The 20,509-nt window shown below is 41.9% G+C and overlaps 1 protein-coding gene across 2 annotated transcripts in view; it reads right to left on the reverse strand.

Moving 5' to 3' along the window:
- cdh22 (cadherin 22) overlaps nucleotides 1-20,509 on the reverse strand; it is a 209,059-nt gene that overhangs the window by 186,267 nt on the left and 2,283 nt on the right. For both annotated transcript variants that reach the window (XM_086086392.1, XM_086086391.1), the window contains exon 2: nucleotides 18,204-18,279. The gene's annotated coding sequence lies outside the window, so the exon portion shown is untranslated. The remainder of the gene's footprint in view (nucleotides 1-18,203; nucleotides 18,280-20,509) is intronic.

The raw sequence follows: 20,509 nt of genomic DNA on the forward strand, positions 1-20,509 counted from the left end.
TTCATACAAATAAAACAAAGCACACCAAAGCAGCGAGAAGCAAACACGACGGATGGTGGTGACCTTCTGGTAACACTTCCGGTATTCTACGTGGATTTTCTCATTTTAGATATTGTTTGTTTACATAACAGGCTGTGGAATTTCAAATTATGGCAGTGGCATGACGTGAACTTTAGACCCCCTTGTGGCTGTCTGTGAATATGAGATGATAAAGAATATTTTTGTCACGTTTGTCAAATCTGCTTTGTCTGCACCACAGGCCACAAATACTCGGACTAGTTGAGAGTGTGTGTGTGAAATTTGAGCGACTTGAGCGCTTGTCAGTTTTCCTTTTCACGAAGAATGCTCTGCTTGTCTTTATGAATTTTCGCAGCGGATCTTGGCACCTTCGCAGATCATTTGATGCTATAAAACAAAAGAAAGAGAGCGCTTAAATCATTAATGGCGCAGCCACGCTTGCCTGCGACTGTTCCGATGCTTCGTATATCGACGCGCGAGGAAGAACGTGTCCTACTTGGAGTGATGCGAGATGTAAAAAAAAAAAAAAAAAAAAAAAGAAAGAAAGAAACAAAACTCGATAACAAAAACAACAATGGGTTCTCCTCCGCACCCTGATCACTTTTCATTGCTTACAAAAGAGCCTTCCTCTGTTCCTGGACGGCTCCAAGTCAGCCGGAGTTTAAGAGTCCCAAAGCGGGCCGCAGCCAGACGCAAGCAACGGGGGGACAAATGTCACAGTTTAGTCTGATCACTGGCAGATCTGGAACATTTTTATTTTTATTTTATTTCATTTTTTGCCTTCTGTGCTGCTGCTGCTGCTGCTGCTGCTTGTGCCGCTCCTTCTCCCTCTCTCTGAGGCTGCGACTTCGCCTGTTTGCTGCTGCATTATTTAGGCACCGGGCGACTGGAGATTTATATGTGCTAGACAGCGGATATTAGCCTTAGTCTCCAGAAGACCAGATGGCCAATCAATATTTCTCAAGCCATTAATGGCGAGCGAAGGAGGGAGATCTGTTATTTAAAAACGAGGCAGCAATACGATGGCATATAAAAAATGGCAGACAGGAGAGTGGAGCACTCATGGTCATATTTTTTCGGCTTTTATCCCCCCCCCCCCCCCCCCCCCCCGCAATCCCACGCACACCTCCTGACCGCCTCTATCTGCCATCTTCTTCGTGTTTTTCCATCCTTTGGCTGCCTCTCGGATATAATCGGCCTCATCTGCGGTGGGTGAATTTCAGTCCCTCAGCGTGAGTAGCCCGAGAACCCAAAACAAATAAAAAATTGAACCCTAAGAAACAAAGTATGCGCATGGCAACCAACCACCCGAGGTAGGGTTGCTGCATGGCGGGTTGGAGTGTTAAGAAGGGCGCCGTTTTGGGATTTCCTTTTCCTCTGTCAAAGTGCAAGAAACCAATCCATCAAGTCTATTTTTATGGAACTGAAGAGCTCCAACGGTAAAAAGGTGGGGGGGGGGGGAGTTGGCAATATTAAGAGCCACACAACGCAGGCCATCGATCTATTTAGAAACATGGCAGTGGCGGTGCGGGGGGGCAACATTTCCTCCCGCTTTGTAACTGCAACATTGTTGTAACACCATCTGATATAATAGGTGATGTGTTTTATAGGCAGGCAACAATATTTATGCATTTTACTTTTAACAATCACTTTAATGTAAGGTCGGCTCGATACCATGTCATGGGCGAGCAAAGTTTGACCCGCTGGCCACATATGGCCAATTTTCTTTTTTTTTTTTAATACGGCCCACTGAGTATTTGTACTTGTATTAACAAGAGTCCTGTCAGATACGCTGTTGCATTCATTTAGCTGTTTTATTCCTAGACTGAGGATAAGCGGTTCGGAAAATGGATGGATGGATATTGTAGGGTGCCTGCCTATCTATCTATCTATCTATCTATCTATCTATCTATCTATCTATCTATCTATCTATCTATCTATCTATCTATCTATCTATCTATCTTGTTAGCTAGACAGTTAGCTAGACAGTTAGCTAGACAGTTAGCTAGACAGTTAGCTAGACAGTTAGCTAGACAGTTAGCTAGACAGTTAGCTAGAAAGCTATCTATCTCTGTCTACTGTATTTATTTCCGTCCTTTAGGTAATTGACCTGTTGCATCACCATCATCTTGTGTTTAGCTTCAATTAGCAGACAGATGGTTCAAAACCTCTAATGTCCTCATATTGGTTTGACTCCATGTTAACCGACTCCTGACTTAAATCAGTTCTTTATTTATTTTTTTTTTTTATTTTTTTATTTTTTTTTTCTTAAGAGCTCAGTATTGTTCATTCGGAAATGTCATCATCATTGCTCTTTTTTTTTTTCTTTTTTTTTTAAATATATATATATATATATATTTTTTTTTTGTGTGTGTGTGTGTGGGTGAGTATGTGTATGTGCGTGCGTGCGTGCGTGCGTGCGTGCGTGTATTTGTTAGCTCACCAGAAAACCTATTAGAAAAAATCTCATACCGTTCACCTAAACCGAACACCAGGAGACCCGAGGGGACCAAAGAAAACCAAGGAATCAGTTCTAGTATCTATCTATCTATCTATCTATCTATCTATCTATCTATCTATCTATCTATCTATCTACCTATCTATGTGTCAGGCCGAAAACCTCCTATGTCACAATTTGGTAAATGTCTTCTTTTTTTCCCTCACAAATCTTTTGGTCCGTCTATTGGCCAGTCCACAATCTTAAGTGTTGAAAATGGCCAGCGCCTTTTGATGATGTAATGTTTTGGGGTTCTCCTTAAAAGTGCTTTTGTTGGTACAAGGATTCCGCCCGACGCCAGCGATATGTGGGAACATCTTGTCTCCTTATAACGACTGATCACGGATCACCTGTTACCTGAGTTTTGGTCATGAGGTATTCGCAAGCTGAGTTGTGAATGGTTGTTATCTGAGCCCTGAGCAACTGTGATGTCATTTCCAGTTAAAAGCAAGTGGCAAGATGGCCGCCCCCCTGAGGTGGATAAAAATGGGTGGATTTTGCTGCCTGATTGATTTTCCACAAACACAATATTAATCAGAATGCCGTGTTTAGACTAGCGGGGGTGCATGGAACACATTTTTGTAAAGACTTTTTGGGGGATGACTTCCCTTTAAAGTGTTACATCAACATCTTCAGGAAAAATATCAATACTTTGAATTTCCTATAACCATATCTGTATCTGTTCTTGAAAACTGCTGAAAACATTGTGGGGGGGGGGGGGGGGGGGCATGACCACCTTGGCAGATGTAATTACACGAAATATAACTGTAATTGGAATCCTGGAGCATAAATTAATATATATGCATATGTTGTGTTTATCAACTTCATTTTTAAAACTCGCTTGCTGTTTTAGAGTTTAGTGTTATTCCTCTGTAGCCAATTAGTGTTAATGCGCGCTCTCTAACAACCCACTTGAACGCACGTTTCTTGGTCCCACGAGTAAGGCCTTGAAGCCATGCAAATAAACAAATAGAACACAGACATTCAAATCTTAACAAGACATTTTGTATTCTTCTCCTGGCTTTGCACCAACGCTCCATGGCATCCCCACTTTTGTCACATTTGACATCACACTCGGAGTGGCAACACCGCAAACGCGACGAAAGCGCGAAAGATGGCGGCGAGCACAAAGCGCATAATGAGACGAGGCAGCTACTTGATTTTTGTCAAGTGTGCCGCGTGCCGCCTGTTGAACTTTAGAATTTCATGCAAGAATTATCAGCTCAAAGCAGTCCAAGGACAATTATGCAGCGTGCAGGTTAACGTTGAACAAACGTTTTGTCATTATTTTCAATGTCGTCGTCAGAAAAATAGTGACTGGCACCGACAACCTGCTGTATTTACATTCACCATTCAAACCTTTACGCAAAAGTAACCCTGAAAGAAACACAACGTGTTACATTTGAAATACTGAATGAGCTTAGAAACTAACATTTCTGAAAGATGTAATTTTAAAACCACCATGTGTGATCTGACAATAAATAAATGACTTGTTGCCATGGTTACCTAGTTACTTTACTGATTACTTGATTTTGAAAGTAATTGAGTTACTTTACTCATTACTTGATTTTAAATGTGACCTAGTTACTTTACTGATTACTTGATTTTAAATGTGACCGATTACTTGATTTTGAAAGTAATTTAGTTACTGTACTGATTATTTGATTTTAAATGTGACTTAGTTACTTTACTGATTACTTGATTTTGAACGTAATTTAGTGACTTTACTGAGTACTTGACTTTGAAAGTAACAGTTACTTTACTGATTACTTGACTTTAAAAGTAACTTCGTTACTTTACTGATTAATAGATTTTGAAAGTGATTTAGTTACTTTACTGATTACTTGATTTTAAAAGTACCTCAGTTACGTTACTGATTACTTCCTTTTAAAAGTAACACCACCATCTAAAGGGATCTGTTAGGCATTACAGCGGTTTACAAATCTGAATTTCACAGACAGGCTGGGCAAGACACTCTTCTACCTGTCCATTGAAAAAGATACTTAACGAAGATATACGTCAGTGGCAGTAAATGGTTGGATTTAAGTTGACGAATATAAACGTTCACGGCAGCGAATGAGTTATGGAGCTGAGTGTCGAATGGAGAAGAGGCAAATATGTGTACATACAATAGGATATATGCATTCAAAAGGTTGGGCATGCAACCCTTTCTACGATAAAATGTACACAAAATGAAAGTGAAAAGGCAGCATGAATATGTCTTTGCATCAGGAGTTTGACTGATGAAAAAAAGTATTCAGAAATAATAAAGCCGTGTAGGAACATTGTTGCCAAGCTACGCATCCACGTCAGCCCTGGCCTTAACCCATCCCCCGGGCTGTCATTGACAAGAGCAGAATAATTTACATTTTAACTGTTCCTGAAAGACACGGGGCCCATTTAGAGGCCTGCAGGAAGAGCTGCCTGCGGTTTGTAGACTTTTCCAGAAGGGTTTTTATATGGCGTGCATGGCTGCATGCGCCAGATAGCACCTGCGAGGACAGTTCAGCATGTTAAAAAAAAAACAAAAAAAAAACAGAAGAGTAATTAATGAAACCAAACAGAATGATATCATAACATGAAAAAATGAAACACGATCTCACTGGAAACAAGATGTAATGTAGTTATCATACATTGCACAATTAACATATTTAAGTCAGCTGTGATCACCGAGTAGGAAGGAAGTGCAGCCGAAAACAAAGTCCCTCGTTGCTTCAAGCTGTCGGCTTTTGATTAAGTTGTGTCTTTCGGACCCGCTTTTCTCGCCGCTCTCTCTTATTCCGTTGTCAAAGAACGAAGCCCAAGTCAATCCTTTCTACTTTGCGCAGCTCTCATGGGGGCTTGAAAGACGATCGAGTGCATGTCTCGACAACGCCGCCAGAGATCTTACTCCAAAAACAGCGTGCGGCCAAAATGAAACGAACACACACACAAAAAAAAAAGTCCTGCAGTCGTTGTTTTTGTCTTCCATTCTAAAAAGCAGAGCAACCGGCTGCTTGTGGCATATTAAAGAGCTGAGAAAAGTATCAATGATCTTCCTACTTCTGACCTCAAAAATAGGCACACTGGCACATTCGAAAGAAATATATCACACATTTGGCCTTACAAAGAAAACAACATCCACTTTGGATGAGACAATTACAATTATTTTTATGAAAAGAAACCATTTTACTCGAATTTATTTTTACACCATCTACAATGACCTGGCCCATCTGTCTCTTTTAATTTAAAAATCAAATTACCACGCAGGTTTGCCCACCACTGTCATATGTCACAATAACAGCATCACAGGAGTCACTCGGGTGCAGACCTCCGCCAAGGCCAAACGATCAATGATTCTATAATTTTATTAGCCAGAATGGAAGAGGTTTTTTCCTGGGCCTATTGCCCAACATTACACAAAGCAACAAACTATTGTCTTTAGTAGCTTAGCATAAAACTGCTAATTACAACAGCCTGTGAATTAATATTCATTGGCGAGATGGCCAAGTGCGACATAAAACACATCCTTTGACCGGATTGACCTCAACAACCAAAAGTATTTAAGATTAAATGTCGGATTACATTGAATGAGATTGTTTGAAAAACAAGCAACTGTAGCACATCATTTCTCGACTTATCTATTAACCATGGATATTTTGGCTGTTATGATTGTAATTTACACTCTCAGAATTAGATCTTTAATCTTAATCTTTATAGACCAAATATGTAAAAAAAAATAATTTTAAAAAATCGTAATTAATCGCATGGCATCAATAATTAACTCACGAATAATCGCAAATTTTATCTGTTTTAAATGTACAATAAAATGTGCAATAAAATACTCTTGTTAACATAAAAGTGTGAAAAATGTTAAACTAATAGAAATATGGCTGCATATTTTAGTCATTGATAAAGTAATTTCATAATAATTCATAGAATTGAGTTAAAATTAAAAAATATATACTTTAAAAAAAACACATGTGATCTTGTTTTGTGTTGAGGTGATATTTCTGCCACTAGATGGCATAATTGCATTTGTAAGACATTGGTGACAGCTCAGTGGATTTTTTTATTTTCATATGAAGAGCTATCTAATCTTTAACATGAAGTAGCTTGTGAAATTATGCAATTTTTTTTAAATTGTTGAATACAACTTGGCCCCAGTCTCCACAAATATATGCATTATTATTAAATTTATTACTGCTTAATTTTGACGTGGACGTGTTTTCCAAGTAAGGGTCGGATATTCATTGCGCGTTAAAAAAATGAGTAGGGTTAAAAGAACTCACTAATTTTGACACCCCTAGTAAAAATAAACAAGGAATTTGTTTCTGGTAGTATGAGCTACACGAGTATTTCAGTTACAAGCAACTATGACCACCAAATATGTGACACAAGTACAGAGAGTCCTTACGTGATGTAAGGGTACCATTAACGCTCTCGTATTGACCAATCACAGCTGTGCAAGTGATGGCACTGTGATGTCATATATGAGCGTGACATTGTATTATGTGTCGGCAGTCACTTTTATAGTTTATTTGGTTGCCTTTGTGGTTTTGCTCCGTAGGTCCCATCAACGGGTTTCACTGTCTCTATACAAGTAAATTCAAGGACCATTTTAACAGGGCTTCAACTTGCCGTTGATATTTGTGTGTTTTATTTACTGTTAGTATTCAAGATAAATGTGAGGCCATCAGCCTGGAAAGCACCTCTGCAAAGTTGCGCAGCGTAAATCAGCCGGCATCAGCCAAGGACGCGTCACCCTATCAGTGGCAAATTAAAAATTGTTGCCTCTGTTTTGGACCGACGTCTATATATTTCCTGCCGCTCTTCCTGACGGCTGCGGGCCGGATGCCAACGTGGCACAGTTTTTACAAAGCCGTGGAAGGCTGAATGGATATGAGCAAAGGGGAAGTATATCATATCAAACTATGATTATACACTATCATATCGAACCCGATACACCTTGATGTATGAGGCAATAGGGCGCAGGCTGTCAGTAAAAACACCCTCTGTCCTCCTCCTGTCCTGGATGTAGAGCCAGTCACATCCAATTTCAACACCCAAATTTCCTTCCATGTTACTTTGATAAGAACTCCAAATGTCCTCTGAGGTGCAGTGCAGAAAAAAAACATCTGCAGTGAAGATCCACAACAAGGAGACGCGGTTATTTTCAGGAAGAGTCAGCCGGGACGTGAACACCGTATGAATGTAAAAAGGTAGAAAAACAGTCTCTCTGTCTAGTCAGCAGAGAGTTAGCAGAGTGCTATGGATGGCTGTGTCAATACAAGTGACTCTTTGTTTTATAGCCACAACAGCTCGCCATCCATCCGCGCCGCGCAGGTTATTGACTTAACATTATGCACTTTCTTTTTTTTTTTTTTTTTTTTTTTTTTTTTTTTTTTTTCTTTTTTTTATTTTTTTTTAAGAGCTCAGTATTGTTCATTCGGAAATGTCATCATCATTGCTCTTTTTTTTTTTTTTTTTAAATATATATATATATATATATACACATATATACATACATATATACATATATACATACATACATACATACTTTTTTTTTTTTTTTTTTGTGTGTGTGGGTGAGTATGTGTGTGTGCGTGCGTGCGTGCGTGCGTGCGTGTGTTTGTTAGCTCACCAGAAAACCTATTAGAAAAAAAAATCTTATACCGTTCACCTAAATCGAACACCAGGAGACCCGAGGGGACCGAAGAAAACCAAGGAAGGTGAAATCCAGCACCGACCAGACACCCCCCACCAGAACTCCTCCCCAGCCCAAGAAACATCCAGACCCCAACAAATCCAAAAAACATAAAGTCAGGGAGGCCTCAAGAGACCAACGGAGAGACCGAGAAAAGGAAGGAAGGACAGACGAAGCCGCGTGAGATCCGAGACACCAGCCTCCACCGATTCAATAACCTGAGGAGGAAACAGATTGTGTCTGAGTTTCGGTAGATGCTGGTGTGGTGGATCTGGCATGCATGAAAATCTCCACCAAAGAGGGGAGCCGTCGACCCCCGCCGGAACAGAGCAAGCGCAACACCTCAGGGCCCCCCAGGCCGCGGCAGCGCCAAAGGACGACCCCCGGGCCCCACCAGGGCCACCGGCCGGAGAGCAAACCCAGGAGCAGGAGCGCCCCCCGCCCCAACACGGCCCGCGCCCCCGGCCCAACGCAGCAGGACGGGGCACTGCAGGCCCACCAGGCACCCCACCGGCCCCCAACCCCCGCCCCCCCCACCACCCCCCGCCCCCCATCCACCCCCCGCCACCCACCCCAACCCAGCCCCAGCCGCCCCCATGCCCCCAATCCCCCAGACACCCCCCACCCCCAGCACCCCCCCACCCCGCAACCCCCACCACCGCCCCCCCCCAACAAAGCCGCCCCCCCCCCCCCCCGACCCCACCCCGACCAACCGGCAGCCCCCCAACCCCCGACCCCCAGCCCCCGGGGACCACCCGCACCCAGGCACCGGCGCCGAAGAGGGGCCGGACAGCGGAGCGGAGAGGGCAGCCGCGCCCACCCCACCCCCCGCCGTGTGGAAGGACGGAACACCGGGGGCAGAAGGGGGAGATGGGGGCACCGGAGGGCGGCCGACACCCCCGAACCCCAGGCCCAGCGGGGGAAGGCCCCGGTCGTCACCCCAGCGTTCTTTGTGAAAATTAACCCCTGTTACTGAGTCCGCCAGCTCGCGGACTGGCGAACTCTACCCCTAAACCGTGAATGTGACCCCACCCAGTGTATATACAAGTGTGTGTGTGTGGTGCATTAAAATTAGGAGCAGGTGAACCGGAGCCGATGGAAATGATATTCCCACGCTCCGATCCACCCGCCACCCAAGCATGTTGCTGAGTGTATGTGGTGCATTAAAAAAAATAGATAGGGCGGGGGGGGGGGGGGCGGGTGGCGACACGGACAGGGGACCGCAGCACTGCTCTATACTGCGGCCCCCAACCGATGGCACCCCCACAAGCCCCCAAGCCCCCCCCCCACCCACAAGTTGTGTGGTGTATTAAAATTGGAGGGGAGTTGTAGGGTGAAGACGGTGTTTCCACCCTACCCCACCCCCCAAAGTGTGTTATGTGCCCTATATGTCTATAAAAGTGTATTGTGCAAACCTAGTGTAGTGAGTTAAGAGGTGTGACCAGCGGGGCCCCCCCCAACCGGGCGGGGGCAGGAGGCGCACCGGCCCACCAAGCCCCCACCCACCCCACCAGGACCCCGGCGGGCATATGGGACCCGTCCGGCGGGGCGATAGGGCTCGCCCCCCGGATACTGGGTCCCGCCCGAGGTGTCAGGACGCCCACCGGAGCGGGGCGGGCACGACACCAAACCCCAGCCACCCCCGCCGGCCCCCATAGCACCGAGACCCGGGCCATGGATGGAGCCCCCGGCCCAGGGGAGGGGAAGGAAGGCGTACCGGGGAAGGGGAAGGGAGGAGGGAAGGGGACGACAAGAAGGGCAGGGGGCAGCGGCAGGGACGCAAGGAGAGGGGGAGAGGAGGAGGAAGGGCGACGAGGGAGAGGGGACAGGGAGGCGGAGGACGGGCGGGGAGAGGCGAGGAGGGAGAGGCAGCAAGGGGGAGGAAGGGGGAGGGGAGAGGGAACCACCGGGCACCCCGGCGGCCCACAGGCCCCGAACCGCGTCGCCGGGCCCAGAGCGACGGACCGCGCCGGAACGGCGCCGCCCCCGACACCAGGGAAAGCCCCGCAACGCAGCACCCCCCAAGAGACCCAGGGAACGGCCAAGACGCAGCCGCCACCCAGCAGCCAACAGAGGGGGAGACCCGCCCACTCCCCGCCAGGGGGGACAGCACCCACAGAATTAACCCACTGGCATGCCGTGAATCCGAATATCAACCCCTGGTGCCCATCGGAGGTGAATCCGCTCGATCCCGCTGGCAGCAGCCGGGTTCCTGACTATGGAAACACAACCATTAGTTACAAATTGCCTAATACAGAAACATCAATGCACTTTCTATTTGTTCCCTTGACCACGATTCAGGCTAAAAGCATATCTGGCCATAACTGGCCATGATTCTGGTGACCAATTTTATACCAACAACAAACAACTCACAAATTGACGCCTTCTTAAAATAAAGTCTTTTTTTTTTTTCCAGATTTTTTCACGAAACACAAAATGTTTTTAACCATTTGCATCACAAGGAGATGATTAAGGCAAAAAAAGATTTTTTTTTTGCAAAAAAATTACTTGAGCAATTATTTTAATTATTTGACGAAATGCTATCATCAGTGACAATATTCTGACACAAAAACCTGATACATGGATAGCAAAACTAAATATCTTCAACACCATTATTACTATTATTATTACTATCGGCGGCACGGTGGCTGACTGGTTAGCACGTCCGCTTCCCAGTGCAAAGGTTGTGAGATCAAGTCCGGGCTTCGGCCTTCCTGGGTGGAGTTTGCATGTTCTCCCCGTGCTTGCGTGGGTTTTCTCCGGGTACTCCGGTTTCCTCCCACATTCCAAAAACATGCATGGCAGGTGAATTGGACACTCCAAATTGTCCATAGGTGTGATTGTGAGTATGGTTGTTCGTCTCTGTGTGCCCTGCGATTGGCTGGCAACCAGTTCAGGGTGTACCCCGCCTACTGCCCGAAGCCAGCTGGGATAGGCTCCAGCAACCCCCGCGACCCTTGTGAGGACAAGCGGTACAGAAAATGGATGGATGGATGGATGGATTATTACTATCATAAACCAAACCACCACAATCAAAAAAAAAAAAAAAAACTACATTTTAAGCACAAAAATGACAATTTCCTATTCCTAAATCCAGATGACTGATCTAAAAACATAATTTCAAGTGCAAATCACCCCGTCTAGACATCCAAGCAATCATTAGCCACGGTGCAGTAGTTCAAACTAATACTCTGCTAATTCGACATGCAGCACTTTCGTCCTAGAACAAGAGCACTATCTAGAAACATTACTCCTGACTACTAACAATTAAAAAAAAAAAAAATAATTGTTTTTTAAAAATCAGAAACCAAAGCCCAGCTACCCTGTCTTCTAACATGGTCCAGTTCAAAAGCTAATGTGAACACCAATGATAATATAAACGTATACGCAGCTCAAATTAACCGCCATTTTATTTTCTCAAAACAAGATAATTTCCTCCCTGACTGCTAATGAACTTAAAACCAAAAACTCAACTAACACATTCCAACCTTTGCGATCTTGGCATCTATTATTTGAGTCCTACAACTCGGGCTAGACACCTGATCTAAAACTTTATTCAATCAAGTTACCCTAACAATGATTTAAAACCAAGACTAAAAAGGTAAGCTAAGATATAACCCAAGATTCCGCTACCATTCCATTTGGATTAATTAAACCCATTTAAATTCAGATTGGGCCTTGGATCAGGACCACTTTGACGTTAGTAGATGTGACGTGAATATGAGGAACAATCGCTTGCTCCCAACAGGACGCATTAATGCTGGCGTGTCAGAAATGTGCTCAGTCCCGACAGTGACGTCCAACAAACAACTGGATTTCCCAGGCAGCTACAAACCCAGCAACACCGGTTGCCAGAACATCCCATTAACATCTGACAGTATGTCACCCTAACATACCGAACAACCTGTCGGCAGACCCTACAGCTGTGCACATCACCGTCATGTCACGCTTCGCAGATGGCAGAGAGGCGGCTGAGGAGTTGATTGGGTTCACAATTCGGTCCACTGATGGTTTCATGTCGCTCCTCAATGGAAAGAAGCCTGGACCACCAAATGTTAATTCATTTTCTTCTGGGTTTATTTTAAATATATTTAATTCGATCAGTCGTTTGATAATTTTTGTTGACTTAATTACAAAATACTTTTTTTTTTTAAACTTACCTCTATTACCTCCAACAAAGATTCCATTAAAAATAAAACAAAATACTAAAACTAAATAAAAATTTAACTCAAACAAAGCATTAAAAAACTAACTAACCTGCTCTAAAATGTATTAAAACAACTGAATTTAACTAATTTGCTACTAAAAACATATTAATATGTTATATTTAAAATATTACCAGTGTCCCAAAGACTTATTTATATGTTTTTATGTTTGTTTGTTTTATGCTAGAGCATAAAGAAGGCTTTGACGCAGCCTCTGACCTGAAGAGTTTGCTCAAAGTAATGTAGTTATTACAAAAAACGACCAGCAGGTGGCAGCAGAGTATAAGAGATCAACCAGGGCCATGTTGCAAAAAGCTCTTTTCCCCAGTGTTTTCAACAGGTTTGCGAATAATGATGAAACATAGCTATATTCTAATGCAAATTGCAGCAAAACGGAAACATGATGAAAGAAGAGATACAAATCTTTCTTTTGGTCGGTTCCATGTTTTTATAGCAATAGAACACAATATTCGGTGGCCCTTGCAAAATCAACCAAAATCCAGTAAAACAGCTGGGAGTGAAGGGGGTCGCTTCAGTGAAAATGGCTGGGAGTGAATGAGCAAAAAAAATTGAAATCAAAATGAATTAAAAGCTAACTCTAATAATCCCAAAATCTATTATTTTCCTATTTTGGTGTCATTTTGGGGCACTTCAGAAAATCAGAAAAAAAAGTTTTTCAGCAAATAAGTGTGAAAAGTGCCACTTGCAGGAAATACAACTCCTGTCAGTGTTTTCTTGCAGAAAAGGGCCACAAAAGAATTAAACGCCAAGGAAACTAACTCATCAAGAATTTCGAATGGATTTTTACACATGCATGCGACATCTCTTGAGGTACACACACACGCGCGCACACACATACACGAGGGATGTCTACTACTTTTAAGAAGTTGTGAATAAATTCAGCTAAGCGGAAAAAAGCGTTTGATGTCGAGGCCAAAGAGAGTGTGGCGGTTTGTCATAATGTCAAGGCTTGCAACAACACGTGCGCGGGGAGGAATTCCGCGGAATTAAAAATGTTATTTGGCACCAAAGGCTCACGTGAACACATCATTCAACTGCATTCATCCTCCCAAATGGGCCTTTCTTGAACCCGCAACAAACGCTCGAGATGAAGCTCAATCCATTCGGTGTGCTGATAAGACGGACAGCCTCCGGAGAGGATAAACGACGCGAGGGGGTAGATGGAGATGTTGAGAGAAAGAAAAAGAAGGAAGGAAAGAGGGGGGGGGGAAAAAGATGCGCGAGGAGGGAACTACAAGACGTCGGTCATCACTGGCTTCTGGTCAAACTTTTTTGCGGGTGTTTAAAAATACGCAGATTAGGCCTCGCTCCCCCGCAAATGTAAATCTTCTGCGAGGGAGATCAAAAGCTTTTAGTTCATTTAGCCCTTCGGTCCACTTTGCTTCCAATCGGAATAGAAATTGCCAAAATTCTCTCTGGGTAAACCCTGGGAGGATAAGAAGTCAACTTGTGCCGAGCCCAGCAGCTCCGACGGGCCCGAGCTAAACTTTCTTCTTCTCATCCCCAGATAAAGCCTGTCCTCGGCCGCGCAGCAAAATTACGAGAGTTGACAGAGATATCAAACCTCAAATCTCTTATTTTCTCATTCAAACACTTTCTCCGGTGCTTCTGGGCTGGCTGACTATTTTGGGAATTCGGTACCGCTACGGAAGTACGCATTGAAATTGAAATGGGCTTGAATTAAAAAGCATACCTAATTGACATACCGTGGCATTTTTGGCATCGCAAATCATAGGAGTCAAGTGTGTGTCTTCACCTCCGCCGAAAACCTGAGGGAAGGGCTGCTCGATTACGGGAAAAAATAATCATCATCATCATTTTGGCAATAATTGAAATCACAATTTTTATTTTTTGTGACAAAACAAGAAAAAAAAATAGAAACACAATTATGTAAGTTCCTTATGGACCAAACTGAATTTATAATAATAATAATAATAATATAATGCATTTATTTATTTTTAAAATATTAAGACCAATTAAAAAAAATAGAAACAATATAATTATGTAAGTTGTTTTTTTTGGACTAAACAGAATTTATTATAATAATAATAATAATATATAAATATTATAATTATTTAAAAAAAATTATGTTGGCTAAAAACTGCAGCATTTGCACTGTAAAGTAGGACGATCAATTTTTTTTGTACAAAACAAGAAAATGTTTAAATGTAAAAAAATAATAATAAAAATATTAAGAAAAATACAATTATTTGAAACACTGTAATTATGCAAGTTCTTTGTGGATGAAATAAAATGTATTAAATTAGTTATTTAAAAATGTAAAAAAGGTGCAAATGTATACATTTAAACAATTCAAAAATGTATGATTTTGTCATTGTGGAGTGCAATAATTGAAATTGTAATGGAATTTCGATGAATTGCAACTTACTACTTAAGAGTGACTCGCCGAACCCCCAGGGTTAAGAACCACTGATATTTATACTCTGGAGTGAAGAGCGTGAATATATATTTTCAGACGGCTGCCTTGATCGCCATCTGACACTATTATACAAAACTCGTGTGCATTTTGTCCACTGACACTGTATACATGCCTCACTAGTTCATCCACAGGCCGACATATCTAATTATGAATGTTGTTAATTATGTTGCCAGGGCCGTTTCATGCAGCGTCATGCGCCTGTTTTCACCCAAAAAGAATGCATCAATTCCAGGTATCAAAAGCTTTCATAAGAATAACATATTTAACATTTCATCACAGTTCATTTTTTTTCTCTTTGAGCAAGTTTATTATTATTATTATTATTATTATATGTCATTATTACTAAGACCCTTGAGGTTAAAAAAATAAAATAAAAAAAATAAAAATAAAAATAATAAAAAATATATATATATACAAAGTACTAAGTTTTGATTAAATGTTGAAAGATGACCCGAATTTGAACACACAGTTTAAACACGGCTGGCTTTGGGGTTTTCTTGTTGTCTGCGGTCCAGCACCTGCCGCCTGCCGCACGTCAGTGTATAAATCACAACGGCACCTCTGCCAACGTAAGCTCATGGCGGCGATTCTTGCTGAAAAATGGATCGTTTGTGGCGCCTCTTCAATTTCAGCCTCCACTTTGGGGCCGATGTTTTTTTGCTCCATCCACTCCACAAGCCACGTCTTCTAACACGCTGCTGCTTTTCTAACAAAGACCGTTGATATCGACGCCGGCTATTTTGTTGAATCGATAATTTGATGTACCGCGTCGGCGCGTTGCGAAGACGGCGGATCGCTCTGAATTGTCTGTTATGAAATGTGAAAACAACTGCAAGTGCTAAGACAGGCTAATGGTAAAAGCGCTAGAGGCGGCGAGGAGTGCGGAATGCATCAAAAACGAAACATCTAAAAGCGCTGCGGTCACAAACGTCTTCCTCCATTACCAGCGCACACAAAGGAAAGAAGCTGTCAGAAGTGCAAGCATTGTGATCCTTCGAGAACGGAAGACACGATCGCTTATGAGAACTACGAGGAGTTTGGCGCCAAAAACATGGCTGGTGACTTTGGTTGCAGAGTTGATCTGACTGCTAAAACTTCAGAACATCACACCTTAAAATAAACATCATTACATAGAGAAGCATTTTGGACTCATTTTACAAGCGCCGCATACGACGGAACACAAGCGTCAGCGCAGACACAACAACAAAACAAATGAAATCCCAGCTGGAATAAGCGAGCGGCGTGTCATCTTTCTTTCACATCGCAAAGCGCGAGGGATTTAGTCAACAATTTCGCTCTGAAAAGGGGAACTCTTAAATTCAAGAGTCAATTGCTTCAAGGGAAGTTAGCACCGCGCGGCGGTGGTTAAGCATGTCTGCCTCGCAGCTGGGAGATTATGAGTTTGAATCCGCATTTCACCTTCAGCAGAGGACCGTTTGCAAATTCAGCGAATTGCTGAATTTCCGGCGGAAATATCAACGCTATGTCTAATGTAAAAACATTGCTTTCGTTTGAGCATTTTGGGGCATCTATAGGCAATTGCAAACATTTTCCAGGGGACATCACTTGTGGATTTTTTGCAATAATAATAATAATAATAACAACAACAATATTAGTAACTAGACGAAGTGCAATTTCTGCAGAAATTGCGTGGGAATGCTGGAAGCTGAATGTTAATAGCTGAATGCTAAAATGAATGCTTATGAAGGAAATTAAAAGAGAAAGTATGTGAAAATTACACATTTTGAATTGTAGTTAAATGACAAATGAATAAAAAGAAAACTTGAACTCCAATCTGTCTAAAGTGGGATTTAATCATTTCAGAGAAATTATAATCCATTTCCTGATGTGATGATTCCAAAATTCCCACAATAATAATTTTGCTAGTTCCGTAGGCTACGTTGCTTCGTTAATTTAGTTTTTTTTTTTTTTTGCTTATAAAAAGAAAGAAAGAAAGAAAAACTAAAACTAAAACAAAAAAGTAACTATACAATGCATCACCACAAAATTAGCATATAAATAATAATGGTCACAATTAATTCACTTACCTCTGATTATCGCAACATATTTAAATACTGTACATTATAACATTTACCAAGCTCCAAAAGAAATCACTTTTTTTTTTTTAATTCAAGCCCAATTTTCTGTGAAATTTGCTCAATAGACATCAACTAATGAAATTCGATTTTCTGCCTAAATAAATGCTAAATGAAACAACAGACATCTTGACAAGGACAGAATGAGTGAACGTGAGATTTATTTGCTTGGATTTACCCAGAAATGCCCATTTTAAGATGTTTATTTCTTCTTCTTTTCTTTTTTTTACACTCAACGCACTTGTGGGAATAAAAAGCTGACGCAAATGACACTCCTGATTGCACCAAACTGAACGTCGTTTGTTTAGAAGAGGACTTGAAAGTGTGGAACACTCGCGGGGTTCAGAAAACATTGCAAATGCTCTCAACGAGATATTATTTCCACGCAATGACAATGAAGGCGCCCAGAACAGAAGCTACATGCAGTAATATTGCTCCTGCTATGAAAGGAAGATCCTTGGCAATTAAAGTCCAAGTGCCAACAATAAAGCGCCCAGACACATTTGTTTTCAATTACAATCCACTTGACTTTGCACTTGCTCATGTCAGTGACAAAAGGAGAAAAGCCTTGGATTCAGATTGGAATTATGCATAGCACCGAAGTGAGAAGACTGGCGAGACCTCAAGACAATTTACATGAACTCTACAAAATGTCTTTTTTTCCGACCTATAATCCAACACGAATATTACAATAACACATGTGGACAACAATATACTGTATACTCCTCCCAGGTAGGGCTGTCACTATCGATTCTTTTTAGAATCGATTATTCTATCGATTATTCCATCGATTAATCGAAAAATGGCATAACATTTAATTTCACATTTAAGTGTATTACAAAACCCTTTTTTTCCCCCAATTACTGTTTTTGATTGGTTATGTTTACCAAACATCAATTCAGCAATATCGATGAGAGGAATTGTTGTTGTGCCGATCCTTTTGAACAAATTCAGGAACTGGTTCAAAGTAAATGTCTTATTTTGGTTCAATGCAAAAGATAATCAATACTGTTGAGAGACTGACATTGGAGTATTTGGCTAGTTTTAACGATTACTCGATTATTAAAATAATTGTCAATTAATTTGACTTGTCGATTAATTTTGACAGCAGTTATATTATTTATCCTCTGTGAAAAGTCAGAAGTCTGGGCGGGAGAATCGGCCTACCTTATGTGTGCAAGCCAGGTGTGTAAAAAACAAAAACAAAAAAAAAACAGGGAGAAAATAGAACTTACCTTACCTGTCTGTAGTTCTGAGTGACTGTTTGACTGTTTGATACTGCTCCCTGATGGCCAAGGTGCACACACCGGGAACAGCTGGAACAGATTAATGGCATTTCCATTCATTTCAAAGGCGAAATATGACTTGGGATACAAACTTTTTTGCATTATGAGCAAGGTCACAGAGCAAATTAAACTCATAAGTCTAGTGTATGTTAATTTCCTTTACAATATCAATACATCAGTAGATCAGCGGTGCTTTCCTAGAAATGCTCGCTTGTTGCATGGAAGCAAAGTAAATAATACTTAAGACATCCCTTGATTTCTGCACTGCAGGATTACTCTGTGTTGAAGGCACGTGGAGTGGATTTATCTCGATAATAATAACGTCCCCGCTTTACCTTGAAAAGTGGCCAGTGTTCATATATCGGTGTCGTAAAATGCAAATAGGCTGCCTTTGCCAGTCACAGCTCTTGTTTATTTACATTTCCAAATCCCGATGGTAAAATATTGACTTTCCTTGTGGCATTGCAGCTAGCACATTAGCCAAAGAAAAAAAGAAAAAAAAATCGGCCTTATGAAAATTCACTATAGCCCACCCTCTTAGAAGCGTCAATAATGAATTGTACTTCCTTTCCCAGCCTCGCTCATGGGTCAAGAGTTGATGTATGGGAGCCCGGGGGGACGTATAGGACACATTAGCGAGGGTTGGATGTTTGCAAATGGGAAGTGAATGATGGCTGGCATCCTTTTACAAAACGGACTGCATCGGAACATCCGTCATTGTTGAGAGTAAATTCATACTAAAACTAAAAAAAAAAAAAACACGGTTATGTTTTTTTTGGGGGGGGGGTTGAGGGGGGTGAAATCACTCAACCTGTGTTGTATTGATTTCTTGTTAAACAGCACCTGCTTTGCATAACAAAGGCCAATTAATCCAACTTGACCGCTTTCCTATAGAGTGCCTATGCAATTAATTGGATTGTGGCTAAAGCTAGTTGGACACTTGCTAGGCTAGGCGTCAAATCCCAAAGAACCAAGGTGATGTTAAAATTGAAGTGAGGCAACATTCAAATGTTGATAACAGTTTTCAAACTGTAAACACCCCCTTTTGATTTATCATCAAACAAGAATCGACACGGTTGAAATTTGGTAGCTGATACTAAAATGGGTGCTTCAAACAAAAACGTCAGACTTCCTGTGTCTTTTCACAAATTTCCTGTAGCTAAGTGAACTTGGCTGAATTTTAAAACATTGTAAGGATCACAACAGGGCAAATGGTGATTGAGTTGAATAATATGATCACGAAGCCATTTTTTTTGAAGGTATTAAAAAAGTCTTGTAATGTCAAAATTGTGAGCGTTTTCACAGATATCTTGAACTAACATGTAAAACATGAGCATTTGCACACCACGTGCTGCTTGATCCTTTAACTGGATCACGTCCTAATTCCACATCAACAAAACACGATCTCCTGTAAACTCCATCCCACAAAAGGCCACTGGCCTCAGAATTGCAAAGCAGCTCCAAAGTGCATCATAAATCCAGACAAAAAGGCAAAAGTGAGCGGACAATTTAGCGCCAGTTGCTTTTAAAAGGTCCCGCGGCCCACACGCCATCATTCAGGGTCGTGGCACACAGGCCAGAATTGCGCTCATCACCCACTCCGCAAGTACACGTGTACTTAAAAGCGAGGATAACAACAAGGACCACCCCCCCCCCCACCCCAAAAAAAAGAGAGAATAAATAAAGCTGGTGGTTAAAAATGTAGCGACGGAATTTCAATCTGTCAAAAAAGCTGCTGTCCCAGCTGGTCGGGCACAGATCCATAAAATAACTTGCACAACCTTGGGGAAACAGGTGCAACCTCACAGTGGCACCAGCAGGGGATAAATGTTCAATGCAAATTGCTCACAACTTTGTCCTGCGGTTGGTAAATGTTACGCTAAGATCAGCATTTTAAGCAGCTTGAATCTTGTATCTATCGATATGGCTGGCTTATTACGATTCTGACTTTTAACATAATGACATTCTCCGCATTCTCCTATTGTGGTGGCTCGTATTTTCTATGTTATAGTACTGTGAGAAGCGCCGGCAAACACCAAGAGTTGAACGTATTTTAAATTCTGACAAGCAGTACACCCTTTTGCAGATTCATAAATAAGGTACTGTATCACGTGAGGTGTAGAATGAGGACCTGTTATGACTGTTTGGGGGAAGGATTGGTATCATTGCGATATGTGTTAAATGTTGTCAGTTGCTTATGCAGTTACTATGTCTCTTATGGTGATAATGTATGATGATGATGTAATGGCCACTCAGTTTG

This window comes from Leptonotus elevatus, chromosome 10 (assembly GCF_054856555.1).
Source record: "Leptonotus elevatus isolate MCC_2025b chromosome 10, RoL_Lele_1.0, whole genome shotgun sequence".
NCBI classification, from domain to species: domain Eukaryota; kingdom Metazoa; phylum Chordata; class Actinopteri; order Syngnathiformes; family Syngnathidae; genus Leptonotus; species Leptonotus elevatus.